General features: G+C 40.8%; 2 long non-coding RNA genes across 2 annotated transcripts in view; both read left to right on the forward strand.

Moving 5' to 3' along the window:
* LOC118152324 (uncharacterized) overlaps positions 1–6,465 on the forward strand; it is a 132,595-nt gene extending 126,130 nt beyond the window's left edge. The window contains exon 5 of the long non-coding RNA XR_013533147.1: positions 1,015–6,465. This is a non-coding gene — a long non-coding RNA (uncharacterized LOC118152324). The remainder of the gene's footprint in view (positions 1–1,014) is intronic.
* Positions 6,466–12,271: 5,806 nt separating this feature from the next.
* Positions 12,272–24,127, forward strand: part of LOC144581828 (uncharacterized) — a 30,539-nt gene continuing 18,683 nt past the window's right edge. The window contains exon 1 of the long non-coding RNA XR_013533149.1: positions 12,272–17,955. This is a non-coding gene — a long non-coding RNA (uncharacterized LOC144581828). The remainder of the gene's footprint in view (positions 17,956–24,127) is intronic.

A 24,127-nucleotide genomic window follows, 5' to 3' on the forward strand; every position in this document is an offset into this window, starting at 1 on the left:
AAGTACTTGGCAGCATGCATGCTTCCTAGTAAGAGCTTGATAAAGTGATAGAGCATATAGTGTGTGTGTGCGTGCGTGTGTGTGTGCGTGTGTGTGTGTGCACGTGAGAGGGAGAGGTAGAGACAGAGGATAAGAGAATGCCAAGGCTCTGCCAGGACCAGTGGGCATCTTCCCAAATTATTTCCCCAAGTTATTTCCAACTTAAGAAGCCTAGCACTTAGTTTGTACTTAATAAATATCTGATTACAAAAATGAATAAACAAGTATGTAAATATATGAGTGAGACAATTAGAAACCTGCATTGACCAGTGTGATCAATGGAAGAAATGACCACAGAGCAGCTTTTCAGTAGTTTCTATTAGTAGGGGGTGACTCAGAAAAGTTAAGAACATTTTTCCTGAAGATCAAATATTCTATTGTACAAATCGGTCACTTCCTTAAATTCCCTAAAACAATCCTGCTGAAATTTTAGACAAATGGTGGCCCCAGAAGCAGCCTCCAGCTCAAATATGCCCTACACTTTCCTATTTGTCACTGTCACAACTCTCTGTCCTAATTATTCCATCCTGTTTGATCAGCGTTCATCCTCTAGACAGCCTGACTTCTTAAGTGAATGTCCACGTTTACACTAGAGCAGCAGGCACTTCCTGGCTGGCTCCTTCCAGACAAGGAGCCTCTGTTCGCCTTGGGACTGGGGAGCAAACAGCCTCTGACTGTCCCAGCTGGGAGCAACAAGCCCAGTCCTGGGACAGGATATTTCACGTACATATTTCTGAGCAATAAGATGGGAACCAAACCAATTGGTTATAATATTGCCAGCCTTTGAAAAAGCAACACTCAGCAATAGCATTTACAGGCTAATGTTTAAGAAAATAAAACCTGTCTATCTACCCGGGATTCCTTTTAAGTGGTAGAGAGTTTGCAAAGGTGTACCATTTCTAAATAAAGTGCTTTTGACAGGAGCTCATGCTGAATGATGGTAGAGTATTGTTATGGTTCTGTTTTACTTTCAAGGCTGTGTTTATGTCCTGTCTGAAGCCTTTAAAAATACTGTACAGACATGTGAGAAACCAGTTTACTTGACTCCTATTTAAAAAAAGAAGGAAAAGAAAACTCACGCTTCTGCTCGACTTAGAGGTTAGTAAATTGAGTGTGGCTGGTTTGTGGCCATTGGGTTTGCTTAGGCTAAATGGATTCAAATCCCTGCTTTGAATCCGCTTTGGCCTGTCTTGGGGGTCAGATTGGGGCCTTTTGTTCAGGGCCATCTTGAGTGGCAGGAGGGCCAGGGAGGTGGAGGAATGACAAGTATTATAGGACTGTGGGTTGCTATTGTCTCACACTCTAGCTTCCAGAGCCCAACTATTTTCTTCTGTTGAGGGGAAAGCTGGAGAGGGAGAGAGGAGAGAGAGAGAGAGAGAGAGAGAGAGAGAGAGAGAGAGAGAGAGAGAGAGAGAGAGAGAGAGAGAGAGAGAGAGAAAGAAACAGAGGAGAGGTAGAAGGTAAGGGCCAGAGCAGCCCCAAGCCTGGCCATCCCTCACTGCCTCCATCCCCCACCCTGCTAACCCATCGCCTTCTCGCTGACCCAGACACAGAATATAAATGAAACACTTTGCCGGTGCAGGACACTAACTGGCAGTGGCCTGCTTGAGCTAAGGCCATTTTCTAAGCAACTCACTAATCAGAAGTGACTGAGGCTCTGAAGAGAATACAGCCCAGCCTGGGATCCACCCTCCATGCTAATGAAGAAGGCAGTGAGGTGGATAATTAAGGGCAGTGATGTGAATAATTCCAAACTGATAATTCGAAGGTAATGAAATGCATTAGGAGTTTGGGGGCAGCAGATTTCCCTTTCTAGACAGGGCTGTTTTATGATGAAATGAGCTTGCCTTTTTTAAGCACAGACCAGCTGACTCTGAGTGGAGCTGGCCTGGGAAGACTGGGGTTGCAGGGAGGAGCTGACCCGGGATTAGGAATTCATGTGGCCATTCAAGACAGTGTTTAGGAAGCTTACATAACCACATAGGGAGACACGTGTGGTATGATTTTAAGTGAAAAAAGAAAGAAGCATGCTAAGTGAATATTTTGGCCAGCTACTGCAATGTATAAAATAAACAGAACCAATAAACCAAAACTATGTATGTGGAAGAGAGATCAGAAAGGACCCTATTACAGGTTGAATGCCCTTATCTTAAATGCTTGGACAATAACTGTTCTGGAGTTTGGATTTTTTTGGATTTTGGAATATTTGCCTTATACTTACCGGCTAAGCATCCCAAACTGAAAAATCCAAAATCAAAAAAACTCAAAATGAGAATTTCCTTTGAGTGTCACGTCAGTGCTTCTAAAGTTTCAGATTTTGGAGCATTTGCATTTTGGGTTTTTGAATTTTGGATGCTTAACCTGCATTAAAAAGTTTAATAGTAATTACCTGGGTAACGGAGGCTGGGAGCGGTATTCGAGCCTGTAATGATAGAACTTTGGGAGGCTGAGGCAGGTGTATTGCCTGAGCTCAGGAGCTCCCTACCAGCCTGGGCAACATAGTGAAACTCCATCTCTTAAAAAAGAAGAAGAAGAAGGTAGTTGTCTGGGTAGTGGGACTACGGGTTATTTCTTTTATTCTTCTCTCTAATATTATCTTCTAAATTTTCTTACATTAACTCAAACCATTTTCATAATGTAAAAGGTGAACATACTAAAATAAGAATTAGCTGTGGCATAATTCTTCCCCAGAATGGACAGCAGAGATCTGACAGATGCTAACTTTGTGACTAGCGAGTGAGGTGTGCAGTCTAGAGAGGCTACATTTTGTTGCGTAAGTTATTAGAGGTCCCGGCATCCCTATTCTGGATAGAAATATTTCCTCTGCGAGATTTGGACAGTGGTTGGGCATGGTGGCTCATGCCTGTAATCTTAGGAATTTGGGAGGCTGAGGCAGGAGAATCATTTGAGGCCTAGAATTCGAGACGAGCCTGGGAAACACAGTGAGACCCACATCTCTACAAAAAAATAATTAGTTAAATAAAAATAAAAAATAGCCAGCCATGGTGCATAGCCCTAGCTACTCCAGAGGCTGAAGTGGGAGAGTCACTTGAGCCTAGGAGTTCGTGGCTGCAGTGAGCTGTGCTCACACCACTGCACTCCAGTCTGGGTGACAGAGTGAGACCCTATCTCTTAAAAAAAAACAAAATAAAATAAAATAAAAAAGAAATTCAGACTGTCTATAAAATCTCCCTGGCTCGGCTTTTCTAAAGGCTTATGAAATGTTTTCAGAGATGGCAGCTTTTCGGTTACTGTGTATCCATGTTCTCCTTAGGGTAGAACCCATTTCTACCATATCTATTAGGTTTATGGAACCTCGTCCTCCTCATGCATCTTACTCCAGTCTTCTAGTTTTAGAACTAATTATGAACATAACACTATCGAATTTCCATGGACTCCTTAGTTTACTAAATCATGGGGCTGGCCAACCTGTAGGGTTTATGAGAGATAGCTGGGAGGCAATGACTGATTATTTCTCATTCTTACCGATGAGACTAATGTAGGAGACTTGGTAGTGAATTACTTATTTTACCAAGATTTTCATTTAATAAAATCCATACTTCCTTCTGCAAATTTTTGGATTTTTAGACATAAAGTCTGTTATGGTCTAAATGTTTATGTCTCTTCTACAAAAATTCATATGTTGAAATCCTAACTCCCCAGGTTATGGTATTGGGAGGTGGGGCCTTTTGAATGTGATTAGGTCATGGAGATGGACCCTTATATTATAAGGGGCTGAAGAGACCAGAGTTCTTCCTTTCAATCATTTCAGGACACAATGAAAAACTGACTTTCACTGAATCTGCTAGCACCTCGATCTTGGACTTCCTAGCTTCCTGAACTGTGAGAAAAGGATTTCTGTTGTTTATAAGCCACCTAGTTTATGGCATTTTGTTATAGCAGCCTGAACGGACTAAGAGGACCGCCTTAGGAACTCTTTGATACTTAATCTCACGATGTTGCTTTTGGTACTGAATCTGCCAGGTGTTTGTGCTGCCGTTAGCCATGACCTTGTTTAGGATTGGGTGAGTGTTAAATTATTGTGCATTGCTGGAGAGTTAAGATCACTCTGTGTTACTGAATTGAGTTGATAACAGTACTTACTGTGATCTTATGATACAAGCCACATTCCAAAGTCTTGTCCTAAGAGTTTAACCTATCGGGTTGCTCTCATGTGTAATCATTTCATAGTTGTATATACTGTAACTTTTGTAACTTAGAAAATGACAACAACAATCCTCACCTCAAAAGCTATTAAGACAATTAAGTACAACAGTATGATTAGTATACTGCTTGGCAGATTGTAAGTGACATATTGGACCTGTTAAGCAGATGCATGCTGGTTACAATGCTCACTCAGACAAAGCCAAAGGATGTTTACCAAACCCACAGCCCCTTCTGAGCACTTCCTCATGTGGAGGCCACCATGCTTATATTCCAAGGACCTGCCCTGTTGAATTCTGAGGATTAGACTCAGGGAGGGCACTGGACCTAAAAATGTCATTCTCTAGCTGATCAATAGCTTATGTAGTTATACCTGTCTCTGCCTATCTGGAATAATAGTGGCTAGCCCGCTCAATCAGGTCCTGTTTTAGAGAGCTGGACTCATGACATACTTGGCGGGTCTAGCAGCAGGAGCAATACAGACTGAGCTATAGCTCTGCTCTGCTTCGCTCCTTTTCCTCTCTCTGCTTTCTTCTGGAAACAGACCCCAACCTTCTAGCCATAGCTACTTTAGCTGGGTCAGAGTACTTCCCTTGGATTTTTCTGAATGGGTTCTGGTCCTTCTCAGGTTAGGAGGTTCTGTGCAGCCAGGCTTCCTATGCACATGCCTGCGAGGGCCCAGTGGGTAACTTCAGTGAGAATTGGCCAGGTGCAAAAATAATGGGGCTGGGGAGGTCCCAGGGTCCCAGGGCCAAGCACAAAGCATGTCCACCAAAGGCAACCAAATTAAAGGAGCATGTGTACCTGTCTTGGCCAATAAAATAAGTGAAGTTTTAATGTAGTCCCCACTGCTAGATAATGTCAACTCAGAAGCCTAGTGTAAGATCCACTCACCCTAAAGATGGACTTTCTCCAGGAAGAGAGACCATGGCTACAAGCACTTTATGGAAGGTGGCTCTTTGGTAACTGTCTGTATCAAAGATGGAAACCCGCCAGGCGTGGTGGCTCAAGCCTGCAATCCCAGCACTTTGGGAGGCTGAGGTGAGTGGATCATGAGGTCAAGAGATCGAGACCATCCTGGTCAACATGGTGAAACCCCGTCTCTACTAAAAATACAAAAATTTAGCTGGGCATGGTGGCGCGTGCCTGTAATCCCAGCTACTCAGGAGGCTGAGGCAGAAGAATTGCCTGAACCCTGGAGGCAGAGGTTGTGGTGAGCCGAGATCGTGCCATTGCACTCCAGCCTGGGTAAAAAGAGCGAAACTCCATCTCAAAAAAAAAAAAAGATGGAAACCCTAACGGAGAAAATGGATCTATGTGTCTGAATAAATAAAACTTCTGTAAGTTAAAAAATAATCGTAAATATAAATACATGTACATAATAATATGCTATACAATAAATAACATACAATACGTAAATAAAGTATAGTAACTAAATTATAAGACAAATGATAAGCTTTAAAAAGTACTTACATTGGTCAACATGTCTGTTTTTGTATCAGTTCCATGTTGTTTTGTTTACAGTAGCTTTGCAGTATGGTTTGAAGTTAGGCAGTGTGATTCTTCCAGCTTCGTTCTTTTCGCATAGGATTGCCTTGGCTGTTCAGGCTCTTTTTTGGTCCCATATGAATTTTAGAATAGTTTTTTTCTAGTTCTGTAAGAGCCCAGAAATAAAGTCACACACCTATGATCTTTGACAAAGCTGACAAAAACAAGCATGGGAAAAGGACTCCCTACTCAGTAAATGGTGCTGGGATAACTGGCTGGCCATATGCAGAAGATTGGAGCTGGACCTCTTCCTTTCACAGTATGTAAAAATCAACTCAGGATGGATTAAAGATTTAAATGTAAAACCTAAGACTATAAAAACCTAGAAGATAACCTATGAAATACCATTTTGGACATACAAACTGGCAAAGATTTCATGATTAAAATGCCAAAAGCAATTACAACAAAAGAAAAAGATTGACAAATTAAAGCGCTTCTGCACAGCAAAAGAAACTTTCAACAGAGTAAGACAGGCAACCTGCAGAATGGGAGAAGATGTTTGCAAAATATACATCTGATGAAGGTCTAATATCCAGAATCTGCAAGGAAATTAAACATGCAAGCAAAAACCAAACAACCCCATTGAAAAGTGGGCAAAGGACACAAAAAGACATCAAAAGAAGACATACCTGAGTCAAGAGTCTACCTATGTAACAAACCGGCATATGTACCCCTGAACCTAAAATAAAAGTTACCATTTTTTTTTAACAATTACTTAGAATAGATATTTTTTGATGCTGCTCACTATTGCTGATACTAATACTGTGTCCCATTTATTTGTTTTCTTTCTGCGTCACTTTATTCAGGTAGACAAATCCAGGCAACCTTTTCCATGAGGCAACAGGATACCAGTTATCCCGTGGGTCTTACGTCCTACTCCATCTGAGCAACCAAACCCCTAAATCGATCTGATTTAGACTGATTTAAGACTGCTAGGAGAAGTTCAGTGCTTGGTTTCTGAACTTTTTCTTGTCATTTCTATGATACGTTATTGTCAAACTGGATTCTCAGATAATGTATAGTGAGGGGAACTTTGAAACTTAAATTTGTTTTCTATTATTTGCCATTCTTGGGGTGCAACAACAAAACTCCGCTGCCAGGTGGGGAAGGATGACCTTGTCTCTTCTGTGTCCCTGGCTCCTGGTCACACCGTTGGAAGGATGATTATACCTCTGTGCACAAATGAATGATTCTCTGCAAGTATGCAGTATTCAAATGAGCTCAGTTCAAAGAAACTGCCTACATTCCTTGTTCTTGTTGATAGTATCTTCTAACCTGCAAATTAATTAAAACACCTGGGTTTTAAACTGGCAACATCATTCCCCAGCTATAATTTCCTTTGTGACCCAGGAAAGCCCCTAAGTTATAGATCTTCTTCATAGAATTAAAAATCCTTGTTAATATTGAATAGTACAAGCATGCTGCTTTACTTAAAAAACGTGCCAGACATTGTAACTTCATCTACAACGTCACAGAACTTGGACAGCTTTGGAAATAGGCTATAATTGGAAGACAGGAAGATGGTTTAAGGAAAGCAGAATATATACACACAGAGAAATTCTCATTGTGGGAACTGTTTGTTGAGATATTCTTGTAAAAGGATTTTTTAAAAGACACAAAGCAAGAAAACTAGAGGGTAAGCAGGGGAAATCATCACTTTTTTTGTAGATATGATAGGGTTAATTCATGGTAGAACACTTAGGCTGCACCTCTTTAGTTTTAGGGCCCTTTAATGCCAATGTCTGGGAAGATCTCTGGAAGGGGGAAGGGAAAGCAAATCATAAAGTTGAAAAACAAAAAGGCCTGTCATTCTGGTTATTTTGTATAATAAACCACCTGAAAACACAGTGGCATAACACAGCATTCAGTATTATCTCATGATTTTGAAGGTTGACATGGCTGGAAGACCTGAGGGCTGGTGGATCATCACTCTCCATAGTAGCCTCTCCACGTTGCTAGCTTGGGCTTCCTCACACCATGGAGATCTCAGGGTGGTCTGAGTTTTTACATGCTGGCTTGCCTGTGCCAGAGCAAGAGTTCTAAGAAGCCAAGGTGGAAGTTGCCAATCCTGTAAAAGGTGGAGGCCAACCTTGCAGAGTATTACTTCTGCCATTCTGTGTTGGTCACAGGCCAGCCATGATTCAAGAGGAAATGAAACTAATCATACCTCTTGATGGGAAGTATCAAAGAGTTTGTTGCCATCTTGAATCCACCACCATCATCAAAGTGATCTTGAAGGGCAGGAGAAGAACCAAATTAAAGCTCAAAGGAGCTATGTGGAAGGATGGCTTTTCTTTTCCATTGTGCTCAACTTTATGGTACTTTTTTTTTCACTTCAATAATTGGAGAGGGATATAAGAAATTTGGGGAAGTTTCAGAGAGAAGAGGACCTCACGAGATGATTAAAATGTTGGGAAGTAGGATCTGTACAGAGGGATTAAAAGAAGTAGGTTTGATTTGGCCTGAAGCAGGGAAGGCTGAGAGGCAGCCAAATAATCGTCTTCAGATACATGAGGGTTGCTATAACATTGTTGCATGACCAGAGAAAGCTGAGTGTAAAGGAACTGGGTTGAAAACACTGAAGAATTTCTTAATCAAGATATGAACATCTCTGAGATGTGAAAGAAATTCCCTTTTCTGAAGCCTTTTGAAAGAGGATATGTGTTATGTGCCTATAAAGGATTTAAGATTAGCTTTACTGGAGATAGAAATGGTAGATCAGATTATCTCTCTTTCTTTTGGTAGCCGAATTAGTTTTTCAAGTAAAACCTTATTTAGAAGGCATGAAAAGTGTTGTTGTTTGGTTGAGGTAAGGGCACAGGTGAAGCCACACTCTTCTCTTTCCCATTCCTTATCTTCCCAAGTGGCTCCAAAGGTCACTGTAGGAGCCACAGAGACACAGCTAAAAATAGTTTGAAAATTATTAAAATGGAGAGTGAGTTTCCTAACTGTTTTGTATAAGCTGTGGGTACTTGGAAGCTTTTTCCAAATTACATTTAGGCTTTGAAATTTTGTAAAATTGCTGAATTCTTTTCATGGTTCCAATTGGTGAGATTAGGTTATTTCTGAACTCAGGTTCTATTTTCTTGTGTGTTGTCACATAGCACTCTTGTATTCTTTTGTCAGTAGTACGTTTGTTACTAAGTGTAAGAAAAGCAATGATTAACATTTATACATCTTTTGATAAATACTTTTGTCTAATTTACTATTCATTAGTAAATGATGAAGAGTAAACTATTCATCAGATTTACTAAATTCAAGTAAATTTACTAAACTCTGTACTAAATTGGAGTAATTTACTAAACTTGAATAAAGAGAAAATCTTATTATAACCCTCAAGGTTATCACCCCAATGTTATTATGTGGATAGTTTCATGAACTATCCACATAATACTTTGGAGTATTCCAGCACCATTTTAATACACACACATTTTATTTTCTTGAATAAAGTTTAGTAAATTACTTCTGCCATTCTGTGTTAGTCACAGGCCAGCCATGATTCAAGAGGAGGTGAAACTAACCATACCTCTTGATGGGAAGTGTCAAAGAGTTTATTGCCATCTTGAATCCATCACCATCATCAGAGTCATCTTAAAGGGCATTCAAGTAAATTTACTAAACTTCATCCAAGTTTAATAAATTAGATGAACTTACTGAATTTACTAAATGGAGGAATTTACTAAACTTGAATGAAGTTTAGTAAACTCAATGAATAGGTTACTATTCATCACTTACTAATGAATAGTAAATTAGATAAATGAATTTACCAAAAGATAAATAAATGTTAATCACTGCTTTTTTAGTACTTGGGTAGACATAGTAACAAATGAATATAAGAGTGCTATGTGACAATACACAAGAAAATAGAACCTTGATGAGATTAGGTTATCTCTGAAACTTGAATAAAGTCTAGTAAATTACTGCTGCCATTCTGTGTCAGTTCAGAAATAACCTAATCTCATCAATTTGAATTTAATAGACTTTATTCAAGTTTACTAAATTTACTTGAATGAAGTTTAGTAAATTAGATGAATCGTTTTACTTCATTAGTGGTTTAATTTCATTAATGGTCAATGAAATTGGCAGTTTGCTTTATTAATCTTTAAATTAAATCTTTGTAAAAAAGAGGAAATCTTATTATAATCCCCAAGGCCATCACTCCAATGCTATTATCTGGATAGTTTCATGAATAATCCCTTTACTTCGGTGTATTCTAGCACCATTTTAATATACACACGTATTATTACAACTTTAACACTAAATCAAGTTTACATTAAAACATTTAGATATACAAAGATTTCACTGTTGGCACAACTTCTGGTTTTAAGATGGTGAACTGAGTGCCTGCTGCATCTCTTCTTTTCTCATACCAAGGCCATGTAATTAGGAGAAAATATATTTTTAAAAGATACACAACTGCATTGAAAATCACATACAGCCTGACTGGATTAAAAAGCATAACGATATGGCCAAGCACAGTGGCTCATGCCTGTAATCCCAGCACTTTGGGAGGCCGAGAGAGTTGGATCACTTGAGGTCAGGAGTTCCAGACCAGCCTGGCCAACATGTTGGAACCTCGTCTCTACCAAAAACACAAAAAATTAGCCAGGCATGGTGGTGCACGCCTGTAGACCCAGCTACTCAGGAGGCTGAGACAAGAGAATCACTTGAATCTGGGAGGCAGCAGTCAGTGAGCAGAGATAGCACGATTGCGCTCAGACCTGGGTGACAGAGCGAGACTCTGTCTCAAAAAACAAACAAATAAAAGACAAAATAAAACTGAAAGAGCGTAAAAGCCCCTCAGTTGGTGATTGGCTAAATAAGCTGTTGAATATTAATACTTCGAAGTACTTCGTAACAGTTACAAAGAATAAAGTTGATCTATATACTAATAGAGCTGCCTCTCTAAAACGCATTGTTGACTGAAGAAGCAACTTGACAACAATATAAAACTACTTATATTAACACATATACAAACAATGCTATGTATATTCCTTGGATACAGATATCTATTTATGTAAGTAAATAAAAAATTATAAAAGAACACATGGAAGAGATGTACACTTGCGGTTACCTCTGGGGATGGGAAAAGAGGTGCATAAGGATTGGAGATGCTTAATCAGAAAGGACTTTAACCTTATCTAAAATGCTTTCATTTTTTAGTAGAAAACATTCGTTTTTTTACTCACGTTATTAAATTTTTTTTTTAAAGATTCCATGGTTTCAGACAGCTTTGACAGCCCTATACCAGTTTTAATGTGTCAGGTTGATGCATTTGGCTGCAAGTGCATCAAACCAATCCAAGTGTTTGGATTAACAGAAAACTTAATCCAAACAATAAGGCTTGAACAGTTAGGGAGTTTAGAATCCCACATCACAGGCTGCACCGCAGGGTAGAGGGCAGAATGATCCTGAAGTTCAGCCACGTCATTGAAGCCTCAGGTTTTATTTATTTATTTATTGCTTCAGTGGATTCTTAAGAACATTGCTTCAGATTTCCTTGCACCCTTGGAGCTTATGTAATCCTCACGCTGATATCAAGATGGTGCTAGCAGTGGTAAGCAAACAACATTCATATGGTGCTTACTCTATGAGTTTATACACATTGTATAACTCATTTTTTTCTCCCTTAAAACTCATTTTACAAATGAAAAACACGGAGGCATTGAAAGACTAAGTCATTCAGTGAAGGTACATAATTTGTAAGTGGTAGATTCGAACCCAGGCAATCTGGCATAAGAATATGTGCACTGATTCTCTGGGCTCTACTCAACACCTGCTTTTCCTTGTGGCTTCCCACCCCATCTTCACCTGCCCCTCTTTCCTGTCTTTTCTTGTAGCTCTTTGGAAGAAATTAGAAAACTTTTCCAAGAGCCCTCTCAGCAGACAACTCTACAAATGTCTTCGGCACGTTTGGTTCAGTCCTAAACCAAATAGACTATCCTTAGCCCAAACAGATCACCCCTGGAATTGAGAGTGGGGTCAGCTTCCCCTAGGGACATTGTTGGGTGGAGAGGCATACATACATGAACCAAATCTGTGTTCTCTTTGGAAGGAAGAAAATAAAAAAGTGAAGGGGAATTAATGCTAAGGAGATAACCTACAGTATCCAGTAAAGGTAATTTCTACTAGTTCTTTGCAGCTCAATGACTTACACATTTGGATTCCTGTTATGTTGGACACCCAAGTGAAAATTCCCAGGAAGCGTTGGATACATGGTTCAGATCCTGAAAAAAATCTAGGCTAGAGATACAGATATGGACTGTAGATATAGATCTGTGTGTCATCAACACATAGATTATAATTGAAGTCATGGATACTCAGAAAGTTCCCATAGGAGAATGTGTAGGTTTGAGAGAAGATGATGTACAATGAAATTTAATGCTTTTCTCTTGCATGATACTAGCTAAAATGTTTTCTTCTGACTTTAACAAAACTATAACTGCACTTACTATACATAACTGTTATTCATAATATGGCCACATGTTTGTTTATATAATTTATTCTAAATATCATAAAGACTCTTTTATTTTGTAAGTACAAGATGTTAAAGGGTCTAATAATGAAATCTTTGAAAGAACAACTTAAATTTGTCCCTGACAAATAAGAGATGAAGCAATCTTGTACCATCGATGGTAAAAGAGTTATGCCCTAGTATACGCAGCCTACCACTTTGCTTTGGATGTGTCTTGTACTTGCAATCTAAGAGATCACTCCTCAGTGCTTGTTAGCCCCATATCTCAGTGGTTTGGCCCAGTAGTTATCTCTTGTTCACCTTGCAGTCCAATATGACAGAAGGTCTTCTCCCTTACCTAGCACCTCCACTAAAGTTTTTTTTTTTTTTTTTTGAGATGGAGTTTCACTCTTGTTTCCCAAGCTAGAGTGCAATGGAGTGATCTCAGCTCACTGCAATCTGTGTCTCCCAGGTTCAAGTGATTCTCCTGCCTCAGCCTCCCGAGTAGCTGGGATCACAGATGCCCACCACCACACTTGGCTAATATTTTGTATTTTTAGTAGAGACAGGGTTTCACCATGTTGGCCAGGCTGGTTTTGAACTTCTGACCTCAGGTGATTCACCTGCCTTGGCCTCCCAAAATGCTGGAATTACAGGCATGAACCACCACACCTGGCCTCTACCATACTCTTAAGCCTTGAAGTCCTCTGCTGGATCCTCAGCATTTAGCTAGCAGATGAGAAAAGAGAGAAAAATCATGGTGGATTGCATGAAAGGCCCAGGCCAGGCATGGAAGTGGTGAACATGGCTTCTGACCCACATCTCATAACCAGAACTTAGGGACAAGGCTCAAGGTAACTGCAAGGAAGTCTGGGAAATGTAGTCTAGTTGTGTGTCCAGGAGAAAGATGAAAATGGATTGGTGGGTGCCTGGCTTGTCTCTTACACGTAAATGGATAGACTGTGTTAAAAGAAAAACCTTAGACAAATCAAATTTAAAGAGTTCATTTGAGCAAAGTACAATTCATGAATTGGGCAGCCCCTAAACCAGAATTGGTTTGTAGAGATTCCAGTGCTGCCTTGTGGTTGAAGATTTATGAACAGGAAAAGGACAGTGAGTACAGAAAATGGAAGTGAGGCACAGAAACAGCCCGATTGGTTACAGGTCAGCATTTGCCTTACTTGAACACAATTTGAACAGTTAGCCACCTTTGATTGGCTGAAAGTCAGTGCTTGTGCTAGAGTTAGAATCCATTGTCTATACATCCGGTTAGGTTACAGTTCACTATGTACAGAGAAATCTTTAGACCAAATTTACAAGGAGACCACTTTAGGTTAAACTTAATTTAACAAGTTAAACATTTTCAATATGTCAAATTTTAATGTCTTTACTTGGCACCTGTGCAATATCTGGTTCCTGTTTATAAAAGACTTTGCTTATGCTGTATTCTTTCTCACTGAAAATTAATTTTTCATATTTCTGTTTATTCAGAATACTCTCATTTTTGCTCTTGTTATTTCTGGTTATTCTATTCTTTTTTTTTCCCAAAATTCTCTGCCTCCTATTTTGCAGACTTGCATTTCAGTCAGAATGCATTCCATCTCTCCTCCAGTGCCTCAGTGGATTTTTTTTCTGTTTCTTAGAGTTCTTACATAGGGGTCAGCTATTTTTATGTAAGGTAAAACTTCTAAACTTTGCAGTAAGTGATCAAACATTAAATTATTGGATTCATTAAATAAAATCCCAGAAACACACACAACTCATGGAAACACTTCAGTGTACTATGAGGTCAAAGCCAGCAACTTGTGTTTAGGGAGTTAGTTACCTGCTTTGACCAGGAGTTGCAGCAGTCATAGCTTAATTTTTAAAAGATTAAGTAAATAAATGCTCAGAAACACATATAATTCTTGACAGTCATTATGTGCTCATCAACTGTCATTGCTGATGTTTAAAAATTAACCAGCATGATTTTCATGTGATCCTGGCACGATTAGGTCAAAACCACACCCAGCTTGGGGAAACATCCTTGAGCATTTTAGATATTTTGATATTATCTTTTCCATTGTTGTCATTAACGTCAGATCAACAAGGTGCTTAGGGACACATTAGGCCACAGCTGTTGCAATTAATTTCACCCTTATGGCCTCAAGAGACAAGCCCCAGCAGTGGCCAGCTTAGTCCTAGGAGTGACAAGCCCTAACAGGACACTTTGGCATGGTGTTCTGTGGCTCTCTCCCTGAAGACAATCGGTAGCTTGATTAGGTGGGGCTGGGGCCGACCCTGTCCTCGGGCTGGGGCTGGGCTGGGGCTGGCTGAGTGGTATCAGTCTCTTCAATGCAAGGCTTTTCATTGGCTTAGCTGTACCTCTTGCAATTACTCTGGCTGGGTGACTCGACTTTAAGCAAAGTGAAACAGTCTGGGAACCACAAACAGGCTGCCTGACAATTAGCTGTCATTTTATAAGAGTGGGTCTTAGGACCATCAGTTAGCATTTTCTAGGAAGGCAACTACCTGCTCACCATCACCGCCAGCAGTGAGTGGTGGCTGAAGCCCTTCCATGGTAGACCAAGTGCTGTAATGATTGATTTTGCTGAAAATCGTGACCCTAATCTGCCCAAAATTGGATCAGTGTTCTACTACTCACATCATGTCACACAAATGGTGTGTAATAGCTTTGTTGTTTTTTTCAACTTTGTTGAAGTGACCTATTTTATGGTTTGCTTTGAGGCCGGAATTAGACTTTTAAGTGCTATATGAAAAGAAATCTAAGCAAAATTAATCTGAACTGATTTGATTATCTGCTGAATTTAAATACATTTTTCTTACATTGTTCTTGCCTCAGTGGAGTAATTAATTAGTAATTCCATCAGGTGTTTGTGGAAAAAAAACAAGGTTTGGGGGTAATCCCCCGCCAAACAAATGCTCAAAATTAGGAATAAGAGCTCTTCATTTTATAACCTATCTCTCTATAAATGTAAACTTTGTTCTAATGTAGCCAAGGACTTGGGGCAAAGTAGGAAATCAGGGGAAATGGAGAGTGAGATTTTAGCAAACAGGTTCACAATGTGTGCCAAGCTATGAAGGAGGGGCGGTGGGGAGGAGGGCACCGTGAGTGTTGGGACTTAAACAGATTTCTTCTTTGTGGTTTCTTTCTAGATGGAGTCTGCTTGCTCTGCCTCTGGATTGTAAGACATAGTCATTCAGCTCCTATTAAACATGTCACTGCTAACAGTGAGCAAAAATAGAAATTGCTCTCAGTTGAAAAGGCAGGGAGACAAGTAGGAAAATTTGGGTTGGTCTAATGGAACCTCACCCACTCCTAATGTTCTCCATACTAACTTAGCAAGTGTCTGTAAGCAAAATGCTGTGAATACGGACATACATCAGGAATGGGCACAGGATTGCAGGTCTGGCTTTAAAAGTACATGATATTGTACGCGACCCCAGCTTGGAAAAAAAATATGAAAGAAGGAGGAGACACACCAAAGTGTTAGGTGATTATGAGTGGGATATAAAGTAATAGGCTTATTCTTTATATTTTTCTAAGTTTCCATTTTTTCTATAGCAGTACACACACACACACACACACACACACACACACACACACGCGCGCGCGCGCGCGCTCAAAAGCAATAACGAAAACGTTAGAAAGCTATCTGAGAATAAATAAAGAGAAACTGTCCTTGAGGAATCTTGGCTTTCAGAAGCAAAGAAGTTGGGGAAAGATCTGCTCTTCCCCAACCTGTGAATAAAATCTTCATCCAGTAAAGCAGAACTGTGGTGAAAGGAAACAAAAATATGCTTCTGGTTTTCCTCTAGTCAGATTAAGTGCACAGACTCTGGAGCCAGGTTGCCTGGAATGAAATCCAGAACTGCCAATTACTAGCTAATTAATCCCTCAGAGCCTCAGTTCCCTCATTGGTAAGATCAGGGATGAAAATAGCACCGAATTTATGAAGTTATTTTGAAAATGAAATGACTAATTTGTGTATCCTTAAAATGGTGGCTGGCACATGATAAGTGGTAAATAAACCTTAGGTATTTATTTCAATAATAATCTTATTAATGTTATCATTACCAAGTAGAGCTTATTGAAACAGTGCCACAGTCTACTACTGTATAGATGTTGCTAACTCATTAACATTGAATTTTTGAAAATGGGTACAATAATATTTACCTTGCAATTGCTGTTTATAGAATCAGAGCTAATGCAAGTCAAGTGCCAAGAATAGTCTCAATGGATTTTGAGAAATGGTTAATATTATTTCTAATTTAAGTGAATATGTTTTGAGCCAAAAATGTTCAAGCACTTACTATGTGATGGGCATTGTGTTCATCACTTTATGGCCCAGAATGTGGTCTATCTTACTGCATGCTCCATGTAAGCTTGAGAATAATATGTATCTGTTGTTGGACAGAATATTCTATAAATGTTAATTAGATCAAGTTGATTGACAGTGTTGTTCAGGTCAACTCTATCCTTACCGATTTTCTGCTGGCTGGATCTGTCAATTACTGACAGAGGGATGTTGAAGTCTCCAACTCTAATAGCAGATTTGTCTCTTTTATCTTTCAGTTCTATCCATTCTTGCTTTGTGTATTTTGATGCTCTGTATTAGTTTGTTCATCACTTTTTATTCATTTCTTCATGTAATTTTCACAAAATCAATATGAGGCATGAGTTAGTGTAAGATGTGCAAATTTATGTTAGTGAAATAAAGAGTTTGTCCAATGTCATTATAGGTGGTAAATGGCAGGGCCACGTTTTGAACCCATGTCTGTCATAGACCATTACCATCTAAGCAACCAAGTCCATCACTCAATATAATGCCATAGGCCAGAGATTTTAGCTGCTGAAAAATGGAAAATAAAGTATATGACATATATATAAAGTATGGGCTGTATTCATACAATAGTGGTTATTTAAAATATGGAATAAGGAGAAAAAACTAAGCAGTAAGTTTCACCTGATTTGGGTTGAGGATCGAGGAAGTGATATAAGATGCAGCTCTCAATGTGGAACTGAGTGAGTGTGTCCCTATATGCATTTTTTTCTCCTACCTGGCTCAGATGTCTTCAACTGACCTTGTATTAATTGGGTCCTTCTTTCATACAGTCTCAGGGGACTGTATAGATTCATGGGGGAGACCCATCAGCTCCAGTGGGGCTGGCTGCCTCAGGAAGTGGAAGTTCAGCTATGGCAGGTAGAGACATAGCTGAGATGTTTTTTTCCCCAAGGATTGGCCTATGGTTGGACCGCTCAGGGAAATTCTGAGTTTTTTCTTTTGGGGACCATGGGGTGGAGCTGGAGAAGAAGGGTCATGAATCAGGATTTGGCTGGGCAGGCTCTGAGTCACGTATCTTCTTTCTACAGATAGCAGCCAGCGTGCCCGGAGAATAGGAAGCTACATCACCAACATTTCCAGCTGTTAGCATCAGGGTGTTAGCTGGTAGTTTTCCCTTCAGCACCAATTAATGTTCACCTGGATGTTTTGATTTGAATACTTTTGAAATCTCTTCTGTCAAGGTACTACTTAGCAGTTTAGTTGCTACAAGAAACTGTCTATATTTATGTCTAAAAAGTTTTACAGTGCCTTTTAAAATGTTCTCACCAAACCACTCAAGATTGTATCAGCAGTAAGTGTGTCATCCACACGAATATCCGTGGAGTCTCACCATGAATAACGTGATTAAGGAGCATAATGTGTGGACGCCCAGCCCATCGGGAGCTTCATCAGCCTGACTCTCAGGTGAGTTCCTGGGAGGGAGCAGCATCAACACCCTTCAAGATGGCCTCTGTCTTGCCAAGTATTTTTTTCTGCCAATAGTAGGACCTACTATGGGAGAAAGTGGAAAGATTATTATTTTTTAATTAATAAAATTTCTTATTTAGAGCAGTTTTAGATTCACAGTAAAATAGAGCAAAGAGCACAGAGATTTCTCATATGCCCTTGCTCCCACACATGAACCACCTCCCCCAGTACAGACACCTGATATCACAGTGGTACATTTGTTATACTTGATCAACCCAGATTGGCACATTATCATCCAAAGTTCATAGTTTTTTTTAGGGTCCACTCTTGATGGTGTACATTCTATGGGTTTTGGCTAATGTGTAATAGTGTGTACCCATCATTATAATATCAAACAGAAAGTTCTACTGCCCTAAATGTCCTCTGTGTTCTGCTTATTCATCCCTCCCTCCCACCTACAGTTGAAGGGTCCTAACATTTTATTTAGAATATATATATATATCTTTCTTTCTTTCTTCTTCTTCTTTTTTTTTCTTCTTTGAGATGGAGTCTCGCTCTGTCGTCCAGGCTGGAGTGCAGTATAGTGGCACGATCTCAGCTCACTGCAGCCACTACCTCCCAGATTCCAGCAATTCTCCTGCTTCAGCATCCCGGGTAGCTGGGATTACAAGCATGTGCCACCATGCCTGGCTAATTTTTGTATTTTTAGTAAAGATGGGGTTTCACCATGTTGGCCAGGCTGGTCCCGAATTCCTGACTTCAGGTGATCTGCCTGCCTCGGCCTCCTGAAGTGCTGGAATTATAGGTATGAACCACCATGCCCAGACCAGAATATATGTATTTCTTTCTTTGTTTTGAAATCGAGTTTTACTTTGTCACCCAGGCTGAAATACAGTGGCACAATCTCAGCTCACTGCCACCTCAGCCTCCTGGGTTAGAACAATTCTCCTGTCTCAGCCTCCCAAGTAGCTGGGGTTACAGGTGCTTGCCACGACATCTGGCTAATTTTTGTATTTTTAGTAGAGACGGGTTTTTACCATCTTGGCCAGTCTGGTCTTGAACTCCTGACCTTGTGATCTACTTGCCTCAGCCTCCCAAAGTGCTGAGATTGCAGGCGTGAGCCACTGTACCCGGCTATGAATATATATATTTCTTTAATGGGCTGAGGAAATTTCTCCCTAGAGAGAAGATCTCAGGTATCTTTCTGGTTACCCATCCTCCTCTCCTTTCAGCCTCAGAGGAGGAGGTGGTGGCGATTGGTGGTGATAGAGAGAGAAGATGAGAATCTCCCATCATTTTCCGTAACTGCTCTGCTCTCTCTGATCTCTCAGCCATCTTGGTCCAGGGAAGGCAAATTTTTATCCCTTGTAAAATCTGACAAAAGAGACTTTACGAAGCAAACAAAGATAAACACTCCAACCTCTCTCCAACTCTCCAGAACAGAAAAAAAAAAAAAAAAAGGAAACTCTAAAGATTGACACATTTGCAGGAGCCTGTTTCTATTTACAAGCACAGCTAAGTCTGGACAGGGCCTGCCTCCTCTGGCTCCCTTTATAGAGCTTGCCCCACAGTCCCACCTGTCCTCATCCTTTTTTCCATAAATTCTGCTAACTTTGAATATAAGGTAAAAAACTCAGGCACCTGTTACTACAGATTTACAATAAAAACAGCAGCAACAACCAAACACTTGAACCAGCAGCAACAATAGAAGGTCAGAAGAAGCAGGTCACTCCTCACAGGTCCTTCTCTGGAATGGAAAAGCCAAAGTCATCAGCATGTGCCTTTTTTCACAGTGTGACCCAAGTTTTCTGCTCTTGTCATAGTCGATTCAAAGACTTTATGGCAAAACGTGTAACCTTATGTGTAAAGCTGACATTTACAAGCACTCACTACACGAGTGCACTCTGCTGAGCACCCCGTTCTAATTTCCTCATGAAGTTTCACGGTATCCCTCTGGGGTCTGGGAAGAGATGTCCATGATTGGTTTTGCCACTTTATAGTTGAGTAAATAGAGGCATAAAGCAGTTGGGGAACTTGGACAGAGTCGGCAGGGCCGATCCATTGTAGACTTAGGTTTTGAACCAGATCAGTCAGTCTTTTTGAACTGAACCAGTCTGAGTTTGCACTCTTAATGCTACAAGGTGGTGGCATGGTCTGTTAAGGTGGTGCTGTACAGGGAAGGTCACTGAAGTTAAAGTTGAGAACTCTGGACCTGGAAGAAGCTGATGGAGATCTTATCTAGCAACTCTGGTTTCTGTTACTTTATTCTTTTGTTCCCCACTCTCCAACACAGACATCTTAGCAGGACCATCTTAGCTACTAATTCGTGGAGGCCTGTGAGCTAAACATGCCACACTCCTTGTTCAAAAATGATTAAACGTTTCCAAATGGAGACCGTGAAGGTGGCATTGCATCTAGCCCTGATTTAAGTTGGTTAGTCTGTTCTTCCGGCATTCTGTCTCTGGAACACTCTAAAGAAACCCCATAGATGAGGCCCCCTGCCCCAGAGCAGGAGGGTCCAGGAGATGGGTCTCTAGATATTGCCAAGTTCCTATTGGTCCTAGTTGCCTGTGGCCCAAATCAATGAGGCATGTTCACGTTGCCATAATCACGCAGGCAAAGTTATGCTGCACACATTTTAAACTGAAACAGTTAATACAGTTTTTGTTTCTAGTAAATAGTTGGCAATATCTAATTCAACGGACTCTGGATAAATGGCCCAACTTTATGGCTCCCCAAATACAGTAGTCCTCCCTTATCTGCAGTTTCGTTTTCTGAAGATGAGGGGGAAAGGGGTTACTATATTTGGGGAGGCATCAAGTTGGCCATTTACCTGCAGTCAACCAAATCCAAAAATATTCAATAGAAAATTCCAGAAACAAACAGTTCTTAAGTTTTAAATTGCACACTGCTCTGAGTAGCACGTTGAAATCTCTTGCCATCCTTCTCCCTCCTGCCTGGGAAGTGAGTCATAGCTTTGTCCAGTGTATCCATGCTGCCTATGCTACCCACCCGTTAGTCAATCAGCAGCCATCTCAGTTATCAGATCAACTACCTGGTGTCAGAGGGCCTGTGTTCCAGTAACCCTTATTTAACTTAACAATGGCCCCAAAGCACAGGAATAGTGATGCTGACATGTTGTAAATGTTCTATTTTATTATCATCTATTGTTGTTAATCTCTTACCGTGCCTAATTTATAAATTGAACTTTATGTATGTACAGGGAAAAACAGTATATATAGGGTTCAGTATTACCTGTGGTTTCAGGCAACCACTGGAAATCATGGAACATATCCCCCAAAGATAAGGGCAATAGCTTATAGCTAAAAGAATAACATACACATCCACTTATTATATTTAGTTTATGCAAAATTTCTTTGGGTACATAAAGAAAGAGCAGTTTTGAGGGCAGTTGTCCAGGCTCTGAGTTTTTCTGTAGGGCTGAGAGGGTGGTTTAAGGCACCCAGAGGCATTCTTACGGGCAAAGCCTTAGGCAAGCACCAGCTTTGCTCCAAGGAAGGATGTCTTCTGCCAAGACAAGACCCGGGAAGGGTGTGGGCCCTACCCAGTAGGCGAGGCTTCAGGGCAGACTTCAGGCCTAACGGGCAGCTGGGTCAGAGTCTCCCTGTGCAAGGCAAACTGGTCAGGGGAGATTGCAGAAGGCCTGCAGGGACGTGCTTCAAAGCAGTCGATCCACACTGCCAGGGTGGAGACCCCTAAGGGTCTCAGGAGACCAGGGCAGGACCTGGGTGGAGTCAGATCCACAGACGAAGATCTGTAGGCCCTACAGCTAATATCATATTTAACAGGGATGGAGCAGCAGTATGTGCCAGGCACAGTTCTCTAGGCATTTGGTGTGCATTAATTAATTCATTGGTTCTTAAACTTGAGTATGCATCAGAATCAATGCTTGTTAAAACACAGATGGCTAGGCCACCGCCAGAGTTTCTGATTCAATAGCTTGTGTGCTCTCTCTCTCTTCTTTTCTTTCTAAAGCTGTCTATCCCTCATGTCTTGTTTGGGTCACTCCCTTGCCAGGACACCTTCCCTGCCCATGCTAGCTCTCAGCTATTTCTCCTCCAAACTCTTCTACCTAAAGTATGTGGATTGAGGGCATGACTAGATCTAGGTTTGAATCCTGGCTCTACCACTTACTGGTTCTATGACCTCAAACAAGTGATTTTATTGTTCTGTGCCTCCATTTTTCTTATATGAAAAATGGGACTGATACTACCTACTTCATAGAATTGTTATAATGATTAAATGAGTATATATGTGCTATAATAGTATAAGAAATGTTTTATATGTATATATAACATTTATATATGTATAATGCATACTGCATATACTTTGTAGAATAGTGTAAGAAGGTAAATTTTACTTCTCATTTAGCTGTGATGTTATTTCCTTATCCTTTGTGAAAATTAGAATTGTAATAGTTAATACATATTGAAGTGTCTTTACTATTTTTTTTTTTGAGACAAGTCTCACTCTGTGGCCCAGGTTGGAGTGTAGTGGAGCGACCTCAGCTCACTGCAACCTCTGATTCCGGCGTTCAAGCGATTCTCCTGCCTCAGCCTCCCAAGAAGCTGGGATTACAGGCACCCACCACCACACACAGCTAATTTTTGTATTTTAATAGAGATGGGGTTTCCCCATGTTAGTCAGACTGGTCTCAATCTCCTGACCTCAGGTGATCCAACCACCTTGGCCTCCCAAAGTACTGGGATTACAGGTGTGAGCCACCATGCTTGGCCACATCTTTACTGTTAAATCCTATAGTGATGGGATCTGAGAAGAGAATCCAGGATAGGAAGTGAGGGAGAGGATGCTGGAGAAGGGGACAGAGCTACTAACCCAGGCAGGAAGGTGTTGGCCATTCATTGGGTGAAGGAATGCCAATCATGTCTGCTCTGCCAATGAGCAGCTCATTAGAGGCTTCTTTCAGAAAAGACAGAGGAAGTGAAAGGAGCAGATCCTGGAGAAGAGACTTTAAAAATGAAGAGATGGAAAGTCCTCTGGCAGACAGAGAGCATGATGTATGGCAATCAGATTCTGGAACACAGATGACAGTCAAAACAAGCCTGTGCTGCCATGTGAATGACCAAACCAAGATTCCAGCTTACAAGACTATAGGAAAAAGCTACCTCCCTCCGAAGAGTAGAAATTAGATTAATAACCACTTCAGGCCAGGACATTTGTTCTGGCAAATCGAACAGGCTAGAGAAAAGTCATGGACTTGTCATGGACAAGGTCAGTGCCGAGAGTTAATTTAGCATCATAGAGTCCACAAGGTGTGATGGGTCACGGAGGCTGCCACGTGGTCACTAAACACTGGCCTGGAACTCAATAGGGAAGACTTCTTGAGGTCAAGAAAAAACCAAGATCCTTGGTTTTTTCACTCCAAGGATCAAATATTATGACAAGAAGGGTGTTACAAGCAGGACCAGTTACATCATTTGTAGGATCCAGTGCAAAATAAAAATGCAAGACCTCTTGTTCAAACAGCATGACAAAAGATGTGTTAAAGATATTAAAATACAAGACATTTTTCTTCCAAGTTCTCTCTGTCAATCTGTCATGATGCTTTTGTTTGTTTGTTTGTGTTTTGTTGATGTGTTACACACAGGGACACTTTTATTAGGGTAATTACTGACTGTCAGTTACCTGTCCCCTAACTTGAAACACATATACCCTTGGCCCACCCGTTCCCAGGTTCTTCCTCGTAGCCACCACAAGGCCAACACATCATCCCTGGCCAGGAACGGCAGGTGGAGGCAGACATCTCCCCTTCCCACAGATCTACCACCTCCCCGCACAGTGGACAGGCTGGAGTGCAGTGGTGCTATCTCAGCTCACTGCAACCTCCGCCCCGCCCCCAGTTTAAGCGATTCTCCTGTCTCAGCCTCCCAAGTAGCCGGGACTACAGGCATGTGCCACAACACCTGGGAAGTTTGTATATTCTTACTAGAGACGGGGTTTCACCATGTTGGCCAAGATTGTCTCGAACTCTTGACCTTGTGATTTGCCTGCCTCGGCCTCCCAAAGTGCTGGGATAACAGACATAAGCCACCAATAAAATTTTTAAGAATTTTAACATAGTGACTGTAGAGCATTAAAACCCAAGCCCCAGGCCCTTCTGAGCATGGCCCTTCTGAGCATGGGGCTG

This window comes from Callithrix jacchus, chromosome 3 (genome assembly GCF_049354715.1).
Source record: "Callithrix jacchus isolate 240 chromosome 3, calJac240_pri, whole genome shotgun sequence".
Taxonomy (NCBI): domain Eukaryota; kingdom Metazoa; phylum Chordata; class Mammalia; order Primates; family Cebidae; genus Callithrix; species Callithrix jacchus.